This window comes from Dipodomys merriami, unplaced genomic scaffold, assembly GCF_024711535.1.
Source record: "Dipodomys merriami isolate MVZ:Mamm:240054 unplaced genomic scaffold, mDipMer1.0.p SCAF_37, whole genome shotgun sequence".
Taxonomy (NCBI): domain Eukaryota; kingdom Metazoa; phylum Chordata; class Mammalia; order Rodentia; family Heteromyidae; genus Dipodomys; species Dipodomys merriami.
Genome location: NW_027205270.1, coordinates 5,376,910 through 5,397,962, shown reverse-complemented (window position 1 = coordinate 5,397,962; position 21,053 = coordinate 5,376,910). Strand labels below are relative to the sequence as shown.

Here is a 21,053-nt window from a genome sequence, read left to right as displayed (position 1 = left end):
TGTGTTCATAAGTTGTTTTGTTAAATAGCTCCTCATTTGTACTACTACTTAAAGATAATTTTTAAAAATTTAAAAATTCTCCTAATCATTTATTTATTTTTAAAAATCTTACCAGTTTCCAAGTTGATAGTCTGCATAAGAGATAACACATGTTCAGTGAATAACAGGGTAGTTAAGTTAGATGTCTACTACTTGAAATTAAAGAATCTAAAATACTTATATGAATGTATGAGATACCATGGGGAAATCCCAGACATTTTCAACAATTAGCTAGATATACTAAAGAAAACACTATTTTATGAAAGATTCACAACCTGCTAAATAGAATCACAGGAGTGTCTTGTCCCTGGAATGGACTTGGTGCAAGTGGGAAGGACAAGGGAAGAGAATGAAGGTGAGTCAAAATACCTGCAAGTGTAAAAATAGAATAAATAACCTTATTGAAATAGGTGTGGGATTTGGGGGAAGGGAGATGAGGGTGAGTAACAGAGGAGATGAGTCTGATCAAGGTACATTGTATGCATTTATGAACATCTCAGAATAAAACCTACATGTACAACTAAATGATTCTAATAAATATGTGGGAAGAATAATTAGCAAGGTCATCTTGGTATCTAATAGATTCTCAAAGTTCATTTTTCTTTCAAATATATATGTAAAGGAAATGCTTTCATTTTTTACCATAAAATATTTAATCAACAGTATTCCAGCATTGTAGATAGATAGATAATTAGTTATGAATGATAATATATCCTAATTATTTTGAACATATTTTCCATCAGTCAATTGTCTAATATACACACATTTTTGTTCTAATATTCTGTGTGTAATCAGTGTGTGTGTGTGTGTGTGTGTGTGTGTGTGTGTGTGTGTGTCCACCCACTTGATTTGAGTCATCAGAGCCTTAAAACATATTCTTACATAGCTCATTTTTAAATTTTCACTTTGCCTTTTCTTTTTTGGTACTGGATATTGACCCCAGGATATTGCAATTGTTGAGTAAGCAGTGTGAATTGAATTACATCTTAGCCTTCAAATAGCTTTGGCCAGCATTTTTTTAATGTTAGTATTTTTTTAACAGGCTTGATTCACTTTATTATTTTTATAAAATTCTATGTGGTAGCCACAACTGGAGCTTGCGTCCTCTGCACCGAGATCCTGGTGTGGGTTTTCACAAGATGGTCAGTGAATTCCTGATAAGGAGATCTGGTGAATATGGTCTCTTTCCAGAGGTCAGGGATCAGGTACTATAGGTCTTAGAGATGGCATCAAAGGTGGCTTTGACCAAGTTCCCCAAGGTAGCAGTACAGCCCCTGGCTGAGGTGGAGCAGTCATGGATGCCAGCCATCAGCAGCAGCTTCTTGGGGACAGGAGCTGCTGACAGGATCCCATTGCCTCTGCGGGGCAGGAATGAGGCGCACAAGCACAGAACCACAGCAGCCTGTCACCTTGCATGGGACAGTGTGAGGCTTGCCAATCTTGTTCCCCCAGTAACCTCGCAGAACAGGGACGATGGAGAGCTTGGCCAAGATGATGCCTCCTGGATGGCAGTGGCCACCTCCTTGGCGCACTTAACCCCCAGACCAACATGGCCATTGTAGTCGCCAATGGCTACGAATGCCTTGAACCTGGTGTGCTGGCCAGCTCGAATTTGCTTCTGCACGGGCATAATCTTCAACCCCCTCATCTTTGAGTGACGCCCCAGGAAGAAGTCTTAGACTTCTTAGACAATCTTAGACTCCTTGATGGGCAGGGAGAAAAGGTAGATCTCCTCCAGAGACTTGATCTTCATGTCCTTAACCAGGGGGCCCAGTTTGGTGACAAGGATCCCTTCCTTGTCTTCTTCCTTGGGAGCTCCAGGGCCTGGCCTCTACCTCGGCCTCCGAGGCCGCTGCCTGAAGCCTCCACGGAAGCCGCCACGGCTTCCCAAGCCCGGGCCCCCTGGACCTCCGGGCCCTCCCGCTGGTGTTTTCCTGGAGAAGAAGAAGCAAATTTTAGTATTTTTGTTATGTCTGCATGTATTTACTTAAGAGTTTTTAATCTATTGAGAATTTCATTTTGCTATTAAGCAAAAACATATAAATAATATATGAATATACGTAGATGAGCTGAATACATAAATATGCATTTATAAATAGAAATATAATACTCTTTTCTCCTAATGATGTATTCTTTTTCTTGACATACATTTTCTTTAATATTATCTTTCTTTCCTTCATATTTGCTATTAACTTACTTATGTATTCAATGTGTCTCCAGAACTTAAAAAACTCTAAGTCATTTCTCTGTCTCTTAAAAATTCTTGCTATTTGACATATTTTTTATACTTTATTAACTTTTTATTATGTACATTCTTTTTTTCTATGCAGTTGTAAGTAAATGTATATTTTCTTAATAAGAAACAAAACATTTTTTGAGTAGAATAAAATATCATGCCTTCCCAATAATACTAAATTTCAAATCTATTGAAGTAATGTTTTTAATAACTAATGGTTTTAAGTAGTTTTAAGTATTGAATAGTTCCCATTTTACAAAGCAATTTACGAATACATTATATCTTGATCAATGTTACCCCTTTCAACATTCTTACCTATCCTTCCCCTACCCACCCCTTCCTTTACTGTTCTTAATTTTGTAGAAAATATTTTTGATTCTTGACTACATTCTCTTTCTCTTCTCCTCTTCACTTATTCACTCATTTTTATTCTTTGATACCACCCCACACCTTTTGAGGACCTGCTTCCTGGTGGTTTTTTGTTTGTTTATTTTTGTTTTCTTTTTTTCCTGAACTTCGACTTTGCTTTCTAGGGAATTATACTATTTGAATTCTCTCTGAATCTACTCTATTTCAGTTAATACATTTGTATACACTTGAAATAATGTTCTCTTAAAACAAATTTATTATTTGTTATATATTATGTATAGTATCTTTTCTCTAAAATTTCTTGGTGTACTTTATTATTTAATATAAACTTAACAATAATACTTTAGAGGTACATGTTGAATGATTTCTCATTAATGTCAGTTTTTAAATTTTTATCAAAACTTCCCTACTTTCAGGAGCTTGAAATAATTGAAAATATCATCAATATCCTTATCAAGTGAGGGATTTCTGTATGAATTTACTTTGCAGGAGCGGTAATATACAGCATTCCACTGATATCTAACACATGAATCCTCAGGTTTTTTTTAAGTTACTATACAAACAATAACTTGGTCATATATAACTTTATGCTGAACACTGAAATAAAGTACTGCTTCAATGTTTTCAACATCTAGTCATTGGTAAAACTAAACTAAATGTATACTTTAATATAGGTAAGTTATCTGTAGTTTATCTCTTCAAATTTAAATACTGATTCTTGCATTTATATTGAAAATGAAAAAATACATTATATATTTTTGATGATTGTCTTTCATTTTATCTCATACTTAAAGTACTCTTTTAAATAAACAACATTGTTCTATCAAGAACTTTTCTTTTGATATATATAAATACACATATATTTCATTATTTCCCTATAATTTGTAGATTTCATTTTCTAAATATCTCCATTTGTAAATTAATTTGGTCCTATGTTATTTAGCATAAATAGTATATATTATATTATACTGTCAATTCCATATTTTAGGTAATGTCATTCATCAACTAAAATGATTTCAATAAGTTTTTAAAAAGTCACTAAAAGGGAATTTTAATAAAAACCTTTTGTTGGAAGGAGACTTCCCACTTCAAGTCTTGGTTCCTATATTCTAGAGCAATTACTTGAGTTATTTGACTTTATCACATTTAATTATGATCTTTCTCACTTGATATACCTGTACAATAATGATATTGACCATACTGAGTATAGTAAGGAGTCAGTTTAATAGCATACAGAAAATGTGTACTGCCAGATACTGGTGGCACATACCTGTAATCATAGCTACTTAGGAGGCTGAGATCTGAGGATCCTGGTTCAAAGCCAGCCAGGGCAGGAAAGTCTGTGAGACTCTTATCTCCAAATAATCACCAGAAAACTGGAAGTGGCTCTGTGACTTAAGTGGTAGACCACTTGCTGAAGAGCTGAGGGACAACACCCAGGCCCAGAGTTCAAGCCCCACAACAGACAGAAAAAAGTATACTATTTTTAGTACAGTATTTATCATTATTGCTGAAAATCAGATACTACTTTATATACAAAATACTTTTTTTACTAAAACTCTTAAACCTCAATTTTATATAAGTAAAATTATAAACATAGCACCTGATTTTACATATACATAGACACACATATGTATATATGATTTGTTAAGAAATTATAGAACTAAATATGCAAATTTAGTCTATAATAATAAAAAGTATTATCCCTCTTAGGATGCATACCACATTGAAAACAAGATATTTATTAGATTCATGAATATACATTTTCCCTATGACTGGGTATTATGTTGTCTTTAGTTTCACAGTCATTCAAAAATCCACTATCACCTCTTTAAGTAGTTATATGTATGTCAATAATAATTACCTGTTCTACAACTGAAATTATAGAACTGAAATCATGAGGTAAATTATCATAATGCATACACATCTTGGCTGAATTCCAGAATGTCATTTCAGTTTACATGCTCATCTGCGTTCTGTGAATTTCTCAGTTGATTAGGGATGATCAATTTTGAAACCTACTTTTACATAAGAAACAATGATATCCTTAAAAATCATTAAGATCAATAAAAAGTCCACGGATTGGGAGAAGATCTTCACTAGCCATACAACGGATAAGGGTTTCATATCTAAAATTTACTTAGAACTCAAAAAATTAAATCCCCCAACAAAAAATCCTAAAAGAAACAACTGCCCAATACGTAAGTGGGCTAAAGACCTAAAGAGAAACTGCTCTAAAGAGGAAATAAGAATGGCCAATAGACATATGAAGAAATGCTCAACCTCTCTAGCCACAAAAGAAATTCAAATCAAAACAACATTGAGATTCTACCTCACCACAGTTAGAAAGGCTGGATTCAAGAATTCTAATAACAACAGATTCTGGAGAGGATATGACCAGAAGGGAACCCTACTCCATTGTTGGTGGGAGTATAAACTTGTTCAACCACTTTAGAAAGCAGTATGGAGGTTCCTCAAAAGACTCCACATAGAGCTCACCTATGACCCAGCAATCCCACTTTTGGGCATTCACCCAAACGATCACAAACAAGGCCATACTAAGGGTACCAACACAACTATGCTTATTGAATCATTATTTGCCATGGCTAACATATGGAAACAAGCCAGATGTCCGTCAGTAGATCAATGGAGCAAGAAAATGTGATGTGTATACACACATGCACACACACACACACACACACACACACACACACACACACACACACACACACACTCACACACACACACTGGAATTCTATGCCTCCGTCAGAAAGAATGACATCTCCCCATTTGTTAGGAAATGGAAAGACTTGGAAAAAATTATATTAATTGAAGTAAGCCAGACCCAAAGAAACATAGGTCTTATGGTTTCTCTTATTTGCAAAAACTAGTATATGTCTGGGACAAGCAGAAAAGGTCAAAAGCTATGTATATATGACCAGATAAGATGATTTTAAGTGAAATGCACACCAAGATATGGACACAAGTGTTTTTTTTTTCTTTCTTGCTATTGTTCCTAACATATTTGTAATGTACCATGTCATTTTTTTGTTTCTTTGTATGTTCCTCCCCCACACTCTATTTAATGTCAGTGCCCTGCATCTTTTATATACACTTCTCTAGCTTGGGGAGAGGAAGGGAAAAAACAAAATGCTTAAATAGGGATACAGGCTTACACATTGTAACAATGAGATGTACAAGATACTATGTTGAAAAACAAACTTTACAATTTAAGAGGGGAGAGGGTGATGGGGGGAGGGGGTAGTGTAGTTGTGGAGGTGGGAAGGAAGGGATGGTAGGAGATAAACAAAGGAGGAGGTAACAATGCTTGATAGGAAATGTACTCATTACCTTGCTCAGGTAACTGTAACCCCTCTGTACAGTATTTTTACAATAAAAATATTAAAAATAATTTTAACATTAATGGTTCAAAAATACCTATTAGCTATCCATATTTCCTTTGTACGCCTATATTTAAGCTTCACCTTTATTTTTAAATGTTCAATTTAAAAACAATTATTTGAAAAAAACTTGTACATTGCAAGAATAGCAATGAACTGTCTTTTATAAAAACTGTAGCTCACAATTTTTTATTTTTTTTTCACTTTCTCCTTTTTACCATCCATATTTAAAGCCTTGTACTATTTATATAGGGCATAATTAATTATAAATTATTTGTATCTAAGACCTGCACCATTGTAACAGTTATTTTTGTTTCTTTGTGCAATATGCACAGTTCACACAGTTGCCTGAAATGTGTTTTTTGCTGAATATTATATTTATGTCAGTGCTAATGTCCTCTGGGTTGCTCTCATGCTGTGATCTGGACCATGATCACAGCTAAAATCATTTATGCTTTTATGGTATCTGGAACTTACACAAGTTCAGTTCAGACATGAAGTGTTATCTACCTACCCTGTGCCACAAAAGTCATTATTATCGCTTACTGGGACCATCAGGTATATGTTAAAGTGTTCTAAACTTAGCCCAGCTAATTTAAGCTCTATTAAGATGTGGGTTGCCTGTGAAGTATGTTTCTTTTTAGCTATATTCATCAATGCTAGAAAATTATTAGCAGGTAAGGGCATAGACTCTGTTCTGTGGTCACAGATGGTAGGGATGAAGAAATGCCTGTGATGCATTGAACTCTTTGAATCTATAGTCAAAAAGGCCATCTCTCAAAGGATTCTTTCTCTGGCAGACAGGGTAGCTGTTGAAAGCTTTAAGGAGGGCAATAGCATTCTTTGACATGCTACCTGAATTAATATCTGAAGTGAAGCAGGTCACTTGTAAGTGTGAGCACTTAAAGCTTGAAAGAGAAAACAGTGCCAATGTTTCTGAGATATTTATTAAGAGTTAGGATTTTTATTTGTTCTACACTTAATATAGATACGAACATACAAAAGTGAAATCATGAACTAAAAAACCTTCCAAAAATACACACACACACACACACACACACACACACACACACACACACACACACACACACACACACACACACACACGGGTTAATTAAAGGGTCAAAGTCCTAAGTCTTAGTTGCAACAGTTGGCCTATTTCTAGGCACAAAAAGAAAAAGAAACTTTAGCCATTTAACTTTGGATTTGAGACTATAGACTTTTTTAGTCTCTTATCTTTTATTCTGTGTTCATTTGAAGGCAAAAAAATACTATTTTCTTTCCTGACCATGCTAATCTAATGATCTCAATTTTCCCTTTAAATATAACAGATGAGTTTTGTGCTATACCTTATGGAAGAATATTCTTAAATATGCAATACTTAAATTCATTCAGCCAAGAATATTTAATGCTTATTGTGTGCAAAGTTCACATGCTAATGCTGAAATCAATAGATAAGAGAGATACAGGAGTAATGGAAAGTAAAGTTAATTAATTTATTCATATAAATTGAGATTAAAATTGTATTTTTCCCCCAGTACCATGGTTTAAATTTTTAGCCTCATGCTTCTTTCCCCTCTTGTTCAGTTGGCTTATTGGATAATCGACCCCATGAGCAATGCATCCAGCTCTGCTTTTGTGCTTGTTATTTTGGAGATGGAGTTTCCAGGGCTTTTCTGCCTGGGCTGGCTTGGACATGTGATCCTCTGGATCTCAACCTTTTATGTAACTAGGATTACAGGTATGAGCCCTACAGAGGGCTTCCTTTGCCATGTAATTCCAAATCTACTTTTATGCCTCAGTTAAGTTAGAAGTGCCAGTATCAGGCCACAGTCCGATAACTCCTGAGTCCTTGGGGCCTCTTAGAAGCTTAATGAGTTAACTACAATTCCCTACTGAAAAGAAAATTGTGTCAAGTGACTCCTAAATCTCCACCAACTACAGAGACTACATTGGTCAACATCTGGAAGTTATATAAGGAGCTGTTATATTCCACATGCCTGATTAAGATAAACCACCAAAGTCTTTGGATAGCAGAATGTTGACATATTTTAATGGAAATGCTCTTCTCAATTCTGATAGAGTGTAATAGTGTGGGCCCAGAAGATTTATCGTCTTAGTGAGGAAATGGCACGGACATCCTAATGGCTTGCCTGTAGTAACTACATGGGAGTAGCTGGTTGCACTGCTTGTATTTAATGGTATTAAGGAAAATTTACCTGAGAAAAGAATCTTGTAATATTAATGTTAGGAAAATCTGAGCAACATTTTTTTAAAGATTCAGCTTTGTAGTTAAGAAATTATTATATAGAGGCAAATAATTTATCCAGATATAAGGTAAATATATAAAAATTGATATTTATATCATGCTAAAATAGCACTTGAAAATATAATGGAGATATATCAAACATATGTGTGTATATGCATTTGTGTATCATTATTTGACTAAGAAACACCAGAATATGTCTCTAGTACTTGGTGAAAATACAGGTAGGAAGAAAGCAAATGACTCAGACAAATGCAACAAATACATTAGCAATACAAATGCAATGAAATGGATTGAAATAGGAGTTGGTGCAATGACAGAGGAGATCTCATACCTCATGGTGTTCATATTCTGCTAAAGAGCAGTGTGCCAATATGTGAAAAGGCACTTAGCATTCATATTCAGAATTCATCTTAAATGAAAATGAAGGATGTATACAGAGTTTTCTCACTCATGGAGCTGTTTTTTTTTCCTATTGTGAATTGGAAATAACAAAAATACGTAGGAGTAAAAACTGATGGTACCTATTCCATGTGTTCTGTAAAACAAAGACTGGTGTACCCTGAGGTCTCTGATTGAAGTAAGAATCTGATTGCTGTGGGAATATGGTTGCAAATTTGAGTAGAAAAGTTAAGAGTCCATAACAGTTTAGGGCTGGCAGATGAGGACAAGCCTTTCAAATGATGTCACTGAGAAAATGTGGAGTTGGCTTCTCAAATCCATTTTCCTTTCTTCCCAGTTAGCCTCTAGCTCCAGCAAAAATCCAACCTCCTTTATAATTATTTAGGTCTATCCCTTTGACTAAGGTCGATGATGGAGTCACTGCATTAAAAAAAAAAGGATCATTCTCTTATTGTTCTTTCTTTTTCTTCTCTTTTTAGCAGTTCAGAGGTTTAAACTCAGGGCCTCATACTTGCTAAACATGTACTCTACCATGTGAACCATTCTTCCATTCCTTTGTCTTTCGCTATGTTCTGAAGAGGGTCTTGCAAATTTTACCCAGGACCAGCCTGACCCAGAATTTTTCCATCCATACCTTCATGTAGCCAAGGTGACAAGTGGACCTCACCACACCCAACCAATTTATTAGTTGAGATGAAGTAATTCCTAAATTTTTGACCAGGCTATATTTCAACTATACTTCTCTCTATTTCAGTTTCTAAGTAGCTGAAATAACAGACATGACCCACTATACTTGGTCTCTTGTTTTCTTCTTTCTTCTTTTCTAATCTTTAGATGTGATTTAAAACATTTTCAAGAAGGGCAGAATAAAGGTTATCTTGATTCCCTAATGCTGTATCACTTCCTTCCAAATTTAGAATGCATCTTATTAGAATTACAATTAGAAATTACCATAATTAGACTTTCACATTACTAGATGTGCTAGTTATCAATGTATTGCCCCTTAAAGTCCAAATCCATTGTTCTGTAGTGACATATTTCATATAGGTCAGCAATAATAACAATGTTAGGAACCACAATAATGTTAAGTAGAGCGTTTTAGAGGGACTTTTAAAATGAAAGAATTGTTACCATTTCTATGTACTCCTCTGTCTAGGCTCATACACATCTCAGTGGCTAGCATCTGTCGTTGTGGACAAAACTGACATTGTGTGAGTTTTCTAAAAGTCAGGATGGGTTCCATGTATTTAATGCAACTGATAAAAATTAGGAGTTGCAGAGGCTATATAACAACACTTAACCAAAGAATACAAACTGAGATTGTGTCCTTGAAAAAGGAGCAGGGATGTTCAGAATGCAACTTGGTCCTCAGACAGTGACAGATCATGATGTCCTGGGTAATGAAATAGTTGGACCCTCTACTCATGTGTTGCTTCATCAATTGGACAGGAAAATCTGTCAATCTGAGAATGAAAATAATCTGGCTTGATACTCATGATGGAGAATCCAAGCCTCTCATCCAGTGTTCTGACTGAAGTCAATTCACAAAACTTGTATGGAAGGCTCTCTGTTTTTGTTTTGTTTTGTTTTGTTTTGTCAGTAATGGGGCTTTAACTCTGGGCCTGGGCACTGTCCCTGAGCTCTTCAGCTCAAGGCAAGCACTCTATCACTTAAGCCACAGAACCACTTCCCATTTTCTGGTGGTTTATTGGAGATAAGAGTCTCACTGATGTTCCTGCCGGGCCTGGCCTTAAACCACGATCCTCAGGGTCCTCAGATCTCAGGCTCCTGTGTAGCTAGGAGTACAGATATGGACCACCAGCACCTGGCTAGGCTTGGCCTTCTTAAGGAGGAAACGTGTGCTAATTGGCAGTAGTGTCTCTCTCTTTTCCTTCAATCATTTTCCCAACAGGCCTATTTACTGGAAGGACTATGAAAAGTCAAGATGTAAAAATGATTAAGCATGAAAGATAAAAAGTTAAAAGATCAGCCAGACCACCAGTGGCTCTCACCTGTAATCTAGCCACTCAGGAGGCTGAGATATGAGGATCACGGTTCAAAGTTAGCCTAGGCAAGAAACTCTGTGAGAATTTTATCTCCCATAAACTACTCAGAAAAAGCCAAAATGGTGCTGTGGTTCAAGAGGTACAGCTCTAGCCTGGAGAACAGAGAGAGTCTCAGGGACAGAACCCAGACCTTGAGTGAGTTCAAGCCCCAAGACAGAAAAAAAAGTGAAAGATGGAGAGGCAAGAAAAAAGAATAAAATGTAAATGACCAACAAACTAAGAAAAAGAAAACCTACAGACCTTGCACAAACAACTAACCCCAGGCTTAAAGTGTTGCTTACCTTGCATGGATCTAAAATGCCACTGTTCTGAAGTGGAATCTGGTGAAAAAAATACATGAATGGATGGCTCATAATAGGCACAGATGTGAAGATGCTGGTATCTCATTGAGAAAACCACCAAAAACCTCTGTATAAAAAACTTCTATAAGTCAGATGGACAAAAATGGAATAGCCTTCTTTTTTGTTCCCTGTGTTTTTTTTTATCCCCTGTTGTCACTGTATTTGATTTTGGTAACTTGGCCCTCGGTATTGTATACACATTTATCTGAATTAGGGAATGGAAGAGGATCAACAAAATGGTGAGACAAAGGACAAAAGGCGAACCAATACAATAGTGTCAAAAGATAATGTGTTGGAACTGTACAACTTGTAGGAAAGGGATTGGGGTGGGAGGGGGGACGGAAACTGGGAGGAATAGGCCTCTTGTGGCTGTCAATCAACTCTAGTCACCCCAGTGCTGGTTTAAATGGGCCCAGCAACAACCTAATTATTCTGGGAAAGTTGAAAACCACATGTTGAGCTCAAAAACATGAATTTTCCCCAGTATAGTGGGTTATAATAGCTGTCTTGCTGACAGTCAAGACTGTTCACAGTAAAAATAAGCTGTCCTTGTTATGGTACCATGTCCTGAGAAAACCAGACAGCTATCTAGTAGCAGGTTGGTTGCACTGGATGGCTGCTGCTCTCTGGAACAAGTTGGTCCTTAGTTCTTCTGCCAACATAACCACCCATGCCATCACAGACAATTCTGCCATCATATTACTTCTAGTCAGAAGATTCACTTTAGAAAGTTGTAACAGGATTGTCTCAGAGGCACATATCTGACAGCTTTCCACATTTGGAAAATCCCAGAAGTCTGACTTGTGGAATATGAAGTGACTTACAAAAACCTTATGTATAACTCCAGTTAGGAGACATCATCCTGAAATGCTGACCTTCTGTCTTATATAATAGATCAGGTATACTTTGAATCCAGTACATTGCATAGTACTTTTTCTTTCAAAGCCAGAGTTCAGGAATCAAGAGCCAGAAATCAATGGCTACCAAAAAAAAAGAATTGACCACTATCACTAGCATAATAAGGAACTCACTCATGTAACAGCTCTTTTCTTCTGACAGCCTTGACTTTTGATGACTTGGAAATGTTAGTTCCCAAAGGAAATATTCTTTGACTGTAGCATCCATGATTCAATGATCTCTCCCTATCTCTATTACTGTAACAATGGCTCAAACTCTTAAAAAGTTCTTGACAGGATCTTATCATTTGATTTACTGTGTTTGTAATCTAACTACATGGCAGAAGGGGATCTTAAAAAGAAGAAATCAGTCTTGGTGCTGCTGGCTCACACCTGCAATTCTAGCTGTTCAGGAACCTGAGATTTAAGGATCTTGGTTCAAAGCTAGGCCAGGCAGGAAAGTCTCTGAGCCTCTTATCTCCAATTAGCCACCAAAAAAACAGAAATAGAGTTGTAGCCTTGAGCAAAAATTTTTCAGAGACAGAGCCCAAAACCTGAATTCAAGACCCAGAACCAACAAGAGGGAGACGTACAAATCAGATTGTCTCTTGTATTTTTTGTTTTGTTTTTTTTTTGTTTTTGTTTTTATCTTCCAGTCACTTTCCTTCTCACATACATTGTTTGACTTATAGACTCTGTCTAGATAGCTATGCAATCAGCTGTCCCTAACACCTGTATTTGTGTGTATTATAACCTGTTTTAGGGAGTCTTTTTTTTCTAGCTTGTAAAAAATATTACCCCTTCTTATCATTCTCTAATATTTTGAGGAATTGTTTTCTTTCCATTTTCTATATTTTCTTGTTTGTATTCTCAAATAACAGAAGTTTGTTTTTCTTTTTCATTTTATAAGTGAGTTTTTCTCAGTTTTGCCTCAGGAGAACACAGAAATCTTTACATATCTGCAAAGTTCATGATCATAGTTTTTACTGCTAATGATTACTAAAAGCCAATGGTAACCTAGGAAAAATAACATGACAAATTATTCATTAATATTCAGATCTAGAGTCCTCTGGCCTTCATAAAAATGAATCCTCTCAATCAAACAAAATGCAGAATAGAGTAATGAGATGAAGAATCTGATCCCAATCAAGCACTGTAACAGAAAATGGATAGAATGGATAGAGAATGGATAGAATGGATAGAATGTATGGTATGAGTAAATCCTCACTTTCCTCTTTATCCGTTTAATCTTTAAAAAGTTAGCTTAAAATTGATTTTACATGTGAAAAGATTACAGTAGTCCTGCTTGATAATGTTTGGTTGATATTGGAAACTACTTTTTTAACTAACTAGATGTTGCCTGTAAGTCATTAATTTCAATTGTAGATATCCTTGTACCTGCAGCTATTCAGAGTGAGGACACGAGTGCTGTTATCTTCTGATTGTAACCTGCAGTGATGACCACATCTTTCAGTATCCTTCACATGATAACTTTTTACATTCATCTACCTCTTCCTGAATTACTTCATTCAGACATTCACTACCAAAATTACTGAAGCAAACTTCTAGATGGTTTTCCTAATTCCATAGTCCTTTGTTTCTTCTAATTAAGTCACAGTATGCTGACATCTCTTACCTTTTTTTTTTTTTTTTTGTCGGTCGTGGGGCCTGAACTCAGGTCTGGGCGCTGTCTCTCAGCTCTTCAGCTCAAGGCTGGAGCTCTACCACTTGAGCCACAGCATCACTTCTGGCTTTTTCTGCTTAGGAATCAAACCCAGGGCCTCATGCACGCAAGGCAAGCACTCTACCACTGAACCACCTTCCCTGCCCTGACATCTCTTGAAGCAACACACTTTGTCCTCTTCTCAGAATATCAGCAATGCTGTCAGTTATTTATTCAACAGTTGTAACTCTTTGGTCAAGCTTAGGAGGTAGGTACTATATTACCACATCGTAAATATGTTTCCCCATTTAAAATATTAATTTACATATAGATACATCCTTACAATGTTCATTTCTCAGCCCAAAATATCTCTACCTAAAATGTGTTTATACAATTGATGGCTCAGTACTTGTCCTGTTCTTAACTATATATCTAAATCCTACTTTTGTCACGAACATGCCCCTTTCCATTATATTGTTGATATTTTCCATAATGCATAAGCCATGTTTCTGATTTCCCAGTAATATTTCCCACTTGTTATTGTTTCCCACTTTAGAATATAAATTATGTAAACAGAATCCCTACTCACTCTGCTCTAGTCTTTTATGTTTCTAACAGTTATTTCTCATATGAATAGGCTGTTTGTATTCTACCATAGGTTCTACACAAATGTGTTTTTATGACAAGAATCTAAATCTAAATATCCTCAATAAATCTTATAATCATACTAAGATTCATTCCTAGGAAATCAAATTGACATATCTCTCCTTGCTTAACCATGAGTAGGATTACCTTGAATTGTTTCTGGCTGCAATTATTGCCTTTGAACTCAAAGAAATTAAAGCCCAGCAGAGAATATAACCCAGAGGAAACTCTATTGTATTAAATGAATCAACACTGCTTAATAATGCTATTCCCAAACTTGAATATATGAGTCCACTTTCTAACTTGCTATTTGAAGTTATATGTTAGTTTATCCCTTTGTTCCTATTATTTAACTTTAATCCTAATGTACATTTACTTAGACAGTAAAATCTAAAACAGAATCTGTTCTTGTCTGGAATTGTAGGTCTGATCTGAGGGCACTCCTACCCTGTGAATTCATGTGATGGTCTGTCTAAAAGAAATGTAAATATTTTCCATGATGGTCTTTCCATGGTTTCTGAGTAATCTACTGGCTTTTAAATGAAATTCTTTTAATTCAAAGGGAGAGTTTGCATTACTAAAGAGCCAGATAAAATAGTAAGTTGCTCTAAATAATTTTTCTTTGTGGTAGTACTATGAACACACATAACTCCTTTTTCATATACTTTCTGTACACAATGCTTTTGTCAGTATATATTCAAAAGCAACTGTAAAAGAAAGGTCTAACTGAATTTAATACAATATTCAACAAAAATTTCTAGATTTCTTACCACTTAACATTGATCTTCATAACTAGAATGTATCTTTTTATCAATCCAAGAAATAAATGGGTTTCTAGCATAGTTGTGAGGCAATCAATCCATATCTAGGTGTGATCAAGAAATGTCTAAGGTTTACTTCTGAATCTCTTTGTACCATTCCATGGGATAATGACAGATACCTTTAATGTTCTATATTTGGAGACTCTAAGAGAGATTGGCGGGGGGGGGGGGAAGAAGCAAAATTGTTAAAGAGTAGCATAGAATTTGAGGGCATGTATTTAATTGCCTACCTTTTCCAAATTGTGATTAAACTCAATAAAAAACAAATATTGAAAAATGAACTTTTAGCTTGTAATCATAGCTACTCAGAAGGCTGAGATCTGAGGATCACAGTTCAAAGCCAGCTAAGACAGGAAAGTCTGTGAGACTCTTATCTTCAAATGACCACCAGAAAACCAGAAATGGTGCTGTGGCTCAAGTGGTAGAGTGCTTGTCTTGAACTGAAGAGCCCAGGGACAGAGCCTGGGCCCAGAGTTCAGCCCCATGGCCAGTACTGGGTCTTGAACTAAGTGCCTGGATGCTATCCCTGACCTTTTTAACTCAAGGCTAGTGCTCTACCACTTGAACCACAGCTCCACTTTCTTCTGTTGGTGCTTGATTGAAGATGAGATTGTCATGGACTTTGCTGCCCTGATGGGCTTTGAACCATGATCCTCAGATCCCAGCCTCCTGAGTAGCATCACAGGTTTGAGCCACCAAGTGCACCCAACCTATTTTTCATTTTTGCAAGTTTATCATGTATAGACCCTCCCAAATTTTTTTAGTTTCTTCAGAGTAATAAAAACCAGGATTTAATTAAGGCAAAGATAAAGCATCTACAACTTAACTTAATATACTGCACACTTATTCAGTGACCTTTGTTCAGTGACCTTATTCTTAACCTTTTTCTACATGACAACATAATCTGTTACCAAGGACAATATCTCTTTTAGCACTTTCACCATGCTCTTCTTCATAGAAATAAAGCACATAGGTAAAGAAAAATATATATGATTTGTTCCAAAGCTGAAAATTCTGTCAATAAGGCAACAACTTAATTTCTCCAGTTCAAAGTTCAATTATTTTTGCTAACAAATAAGAATAAACTTTCAGACTAAAAAAAATCCTTTTGTTGTAAATCAAAGAAAGTTAAATGTTCAACAAAATGTAAGCTCCTATTTAATTTACAGAGTCCTTGCTGCCAATAACTCTGTATCCAATATCTCTCTTTATCTAATTTATCTTTCTAGATGGGATCATGTGATTTTACCGTCCTGTGAAATGTGAACAAAAATGTGATGTATCTCAGTTCTAGGTGTAGAAATTTAAGCAAGTATGTTTCATATCTTCTTAATATTTCTTTAAAGTAAATAAATACTTGTAATAATTGATGAAATTATGTATCTAGTATTTATATGCATATTTATGCATGTGCAATACATTTATATGTTTATAATAGAGTTACGCTTTATTGGATTAAGAGAGAAGAACAAGGTGGAAAGAGAATAATGGATGAAGTGTAAATGTCAAAATACATTGCATCTATGTATGAAGATAGCATAATGAAACTCCTTTTCCTAACTATAAAGTATTTTAAATATATTTAACATAAATGAACTCATCATGTTTTAAATATAGTAGGAAAGAAAAGCCTAGCTACATTTAGAATATGGAAGAATCTAATCTTTTATATGCCATTGATCTTCCGAGGATAGGAGTGGAATCTGATGAATGGCAATCAATGGGAAGAAGACTAGTGTGATTTCATACACCTGAGATAAATTCTAGCATAAAAGTAACACTAAAAATAATAAAATGTCATTGAAATATAAGCACATAGTAAGTTCTTTAAAATTTTCTAATGTCTTTTTAAGCTATTAGATCTGTGTGAAATCAGAGAAGGTTCTTATATTTTAATATAGACACAGTAGATCCATATCATCATGTTATTTTGGTTGATCATAGCAGACTTAAGTTAAATACAACATTTCCAGGATTTGGATGATAAAATTACTTTGACACTTTAGAATTATTAATCATTGTCTGGTGAAAAAAATTCCAGGTCCCAGACTATACAACTGTCTGTCTGAAGATAGCACAGGAATGATGACATACCAAGATATAGCCATTGGCTCTTATCTAATCTTCACACCCCATGAGGCAAGTAGACTGCACTACAGACAAGGAAAAGTGTGGATTTGGCTGTTTTAATGCTTGTGCATTTCACACTATTAAGGAAGTAGTAGATCCAGAATTTCAACTTTCACCTTCTTGCAAAAAACAAAAACAATAAGGGAGACACAACGCTTAACAACATATAGTTGGCTGTATCCTTCAGATAAAATGGCTGATCATATCCTAGAGGTCAACAAATATTCTTCTGGAAGGTAGGTAGATTATTATCTTTATCAGTGTCCATCCCAGGCACCGTATGACTTTTCAAGGAAAGAAAACTATGACTGCTACCATAGAGGATTACTCTAAATTTGCCCCAGCATGACCTATAGGACACACTGAGATTTAAGCAAATCCAGTGGTTGCTAAGTTCACAGAACATACAGAAATCTGTGATTCTTTTTCCACAAAAATGTTGCATCCACCTAGCCTTGTAGCGTGGTACTATATTTTTATCCTTTCTGTCTATTAGATGGCCTCCTCATTTGAATACCTGAAGGTGAGCACTGATTTGTCCCCTTGCCTGAGTGAAATGAGTTGTGGAAACAGAGCTATTAAAATATTAAAGTGTCATTATTATGTATCTATCTGAATGAGAAAACAATGGACTAGCAAGGTTAAAGGCATTTTTAAAGAAGGAAATTAAAACATCCCACCTCTTAGCCTTTGTCTAGGATTACCTAAGCCTCTACATTCATGACACATGGACTTTTAAATTTTTATGTTCATTTGGTTGTGAACAATTGAGAAGTCTGTTGATCACCTTGATCAGTTACTGTAAATTTTCCACTAAATCTGAAATTTACTCACCTTTGCTGTAGCAAGAAGGAAACAACAGACACAGGTAGAATCACTCTGGAAAGAAGCACAACAGTTAATAAATTTGGTTTTATATGATTTTTTCGAGCAAAATCAGCATAGTCCTTGTCTGTTATTTCAAGCTCTGCCTACTGGCTTTAATAAGTGGCAGTAATTTAGCATTTAAAGAAAATGCAGTTTGAATGTAAGCATGAAGACTTGATTAAGAAGAGATAAGGTCAAAGTGAAGGGCCCTTAATCCTTTAAAATAAATCACTATAAAGTCAAAGAGTAAACAAGAATTTCTACAAGGATTGTATTGTTTAGGAGGGTTTTAAGTTCTCAAGATGAGGTAAAATAGAAAAGTACAATGATGTTTTTCCAGTCCTTGGATTGCTTTTGGCATATATATCACAACTGAGATGACACAGCTCATGTCCAGAGATGGTCAGTGTGAACCATCCTCTCAGGTTGGACACACAGGAAGACCAGACTCTGCACAGCTGGGCACACATAATGTTCTGGTCTGAATGTTTGCTTCCTTCAAATTTATGTTTTAAACCTTAATTCTCATATGAATGCTCAAGGAGATGGGGCATTTGGGGGAGAGGTCATGAAGGTAGACTTCCTAATCAGTATGATTATTGTCCTCATGAGAGGCTGAGGAGATCAGAGATTTCCTTCCTGTCATATGAGACCAGTAGAAAGTACCATCCATAAACTAGAAAATGGGCTTTCCCCATACACTGAATTTACCAGCTCCTAGAACAATGAACAGCAATTTTCTTTTAAAAATAACATTCCTGTTATTTATAAGCTGTCCATGATATAATATTTTGTTACATCAACTTGAATAGAATATATATATACATATATATATATATATATATATATATATATATATATATATATATATATATATATATAATACTGCCAAATCGGGCACAGGAGATAATGAGAACATAAAATGAGATTGTCTATTATTGACAATTACAATCTCACTTTTTATCTCAGTTAACGTTTCTCCCTCCAGGTCTTTACAAACAACATTGGCATATGATATCAATTAATTAACACTAGGTTTATTGAGTTATTACTTATACACATTTCAAGCAGGCAAGCTAAATTCCTCAAATGAAACCAATTTAAGCTTCATAACAAGAAATCTTCCAATGAATTTTCCTTTCCATTTCTGAGAACTCTTTTTCTTTTACTTCTGTGCCACCTGTCTATGTTCAGTAGTGACAAGTCCTTGAGTGGCACCTTTGCCCTTCCCAGTGTCATGAAAATTACCTCAGTCACTTGCATGATAATCAAATGATTAATAATAAAAAATACTTATTGTTGTCAATTTGTCAAACCCTGTAGGTTACAAGATACTTTATAGTCAATATGTCACATTAATAATCCTAACAATAAGACATAGAAGATACTATGTTGAAAATGAATTTTACAACTTCAGAGGGTAGAGGGAGGAGTTGGGAAGGTGGGGAGGGAAAGGATGGTAGGGGAAAAACAAAGGAGGGGGTAACAATGCTAGATAGGAAATGTACTCATTTCCTTACTCATGTAACTGCAACCCCTCTGTACAGTATCTTTACAATAAAAATTGAAATAAAGGAAAAATAACTCTTTTGTGATATTACACACAAATTTTACCATTATACTGGTATCTCCACAAATTGGGATCTCATTCTGTATAAAACATACTAGATATATTTTGACTCCATGTTATACTGTTAGTATTTTCTCCCAATGTTAAGTATTTCTAGAACAAAAAGGCATTTGTAGCTTCCCTTTCATTGTGTAGATAAACTATTTAGCTATTGCTCCAATGCTAGACATGCTTTTATCTACCTGAGGTCATTCTTTTCATATGGGGCTTATCTTGGTATAACATGTTGGGCCGAACTCCTTGGCTCTCTCATACCAGATTTGGTGGATAGTCCTGGCTCTGGTCCTGGAGTGTTCTGGAGGGAACTGCAGTCAGGGACTCAGAACTCTTCAGGTTAGTGTTGTTCACATACGGCTCTTTTTTTGGGGTGGGGGTGGGGGTGGGGTCAGGTCGTGGGGCCTGAACTCTGGGCCTGGGTGCTGTCCCTCAGCTCTTCAGCTCAAGGCAGGCGCTCTACCACTGAGCCACCTTCCCAGCTCATCACATACGGCTCTAAAACCTTCACCTTGAAGCCCTCCTCCACATTACCCTGACCTACTTATCAGGGAACATGACTCTGTACCACTCTGATCCAGTGATTTCCTACTTCTATTCTTTCCCTGTTCTTGCTTGGCTCTCAGGCACCATAGATTCATAAAGAGTGCTACCTTGTTTTATAGCATTTCTGGACAATAGTGTTCACCTTTACCTTTGGTTCGCATTATCACAATGAGGAAATGAAGGCTCCTTGGGGGCCTTCAGTTTGGCTCATCCTTATTGACACCTCGATACCTCCATATTGGATAGTGCTACATTGCTTGGTGTGTATTTTCCCCAAACATTTTCAGACATACAATTGAAGACATTGCTCTGCCTCACTCATTTATTTCAGTCTCCTGAGGGAAGGAAAACAAGTAAATTAATTATTTAGATGGAACAATGAATATTTGGAGGAGATTTTGTATCTTTGAGGAGCTCATCCACACTTTTTCGTCTGCAAATCAGATTCTCTAAAAGTTACTTTCTCTGTGGCATGCACAAGCTTACCATATAAGAAGGGTATACTTTTTACCCATTTCACAGATTGGAAAATTTAGGTAATAAATCAAAATTATGAACTTATGAGAGTATTTAGCCTTTTCTCCGTAGGAATAAACGTGAAAAAGCAAAACAAAAAAATAGTCATGGCAGTAGGTAGGAAATTTACAACTTTAGAGTAGATAAATTGTGTCTTTCTCATTATATTTAAAGACAGTATTGTAAACAACTACTAAAGATCAACATATATCTGGTTTTAGCACC

The 21,053-nt window shown here is 35.7% G+C and overlaps 1 pseudogene; it reads right to left on the bottom strand.

Moving 5' to 3' along the window:
- Positions 1-1,112: 1,112 nt before the first annotated feature.
- Positions 1,113-21,053, bottom strand: part of LOC138804600 (small ribosomal subunit protein uS5 pseudogene) — a 113,530-nt pseudogene continuing 93,589 nt past the window's right edge.